Consider the following 1,061-nt stretch of genomic DNA (forward strand, 5'->3'; position numbering starts at 1 on the left):
CTATTGTTTCTTGAGATTGGTTTAAGTGCCGTTTCTGGTTTTCATTCTTCTTTCTGACTACCCACAACCCAAAATAAGTGAGGATAGGATGCTTGATTACAGATTCATAATTATTGCTCTGTTCCAGTTTGTTGTTACTGTTGACATTCTGTTCTGTTCATTAGATGCTTGGCAAATATATTCTTCTGACTAAAGTAAAAATTAATGAAGTTAGTATTCATTTCAGATTTTACTGGTGGTTCTAATAAACCTTTAAGGGCTTAACTAATACAATATTGTCATAACAGAAACACTATGAACAAGTTGTGTGAACGTTGTTCTACACAATTTGATATTCAATTATTCATATAGATATAGTTTATCCTGCTGGACAGATAATCAATAAGCATTTGTTTCTATTTAGGTTGAACCGTCTCCCACAACTGGTACTCTGAGCATGGCTGCAATCATCAACAAGAGCACTCATCGAGACATACTGCCTTCGCCTAGGGATAATTCAGCTGGTAGTGGCCAGGAAGATGGAGGCTCTCGGGATTTTGAATTCAAGCCTCATCTCAATTCTCAATTGGCGGTATGGAACCATTATTGGAATGATTATTTTTGTAATTCTCTAGCACCATAGAACACACATCTTGAGGGTCTTGTTTATATGTGAGCTACCCCAAAAAAAAACTTTATCTTGTATAGCAGCAAAGGGAGTTTAAGCATTTTGTTTGTATGATATCACTAAAATATAATGTAGAAATTATCTTTAAGCTCTGAGGAGGGAAGTTATATTTCTGATGTACTTTACACCACTTCCTTTTAGCAGCATGATGCTCACTTATTGTTCAACCCGTATCTTATTAGTATTCAGAGATACAGCTAATTGGTTTCAGTGTTTTACATTTTAGATAGGATCATAGGAGCTATATATTGCATTCTGATTCATGGAATCATTTTTTTTTTGGTTCTTGTTTCGTATGAAAAAAAACACCCTCCTTTCTACTTTGTTCTACTACCTCTGTTCCGTAATAACAGTGTATTCTCTTTTTCAAGAGGTAATCCCAAACCAGGAAACC

The 1,061-nt window shown here is 35.1% G+C and overlaps 1 long non-coding RNA gene across 1 annotated transcript; it reads left to right on the top strand.

Annotated features, from left to right (window-relative positions):
- Nucleotides 1-3: 3 nt before the first annotated feature.
- LOC110431593 lies at nt 4-797 on the top strand. The gene is made up of 2 exons (XR_002449003.1): nt 4-77; nt 404-797. It is a non-coding gene; the product is annotated as an uncharacterized LOC110431593 (long non-coding RNA).
- Nucleotides 798-1,061: the final 264 nt, after the last annotated feature.

This window comes from Sorghum bicolor, unplaced genomic scaffold, assembly GCF_000003195.3.
Source record: "Sorghum bicolor cultivar BTx623 unplaced genomic scaffold, Sorghum_bicolor_NCBIv3 super_3322, whole genome shotgun sequence".
Taxonomy (NCBI): Eukaryota; Viridiplantae; Streptophyta; class Magnoliopsida; order Poales; family Poaceae; genus Sorghum; species Sorghum bicolor.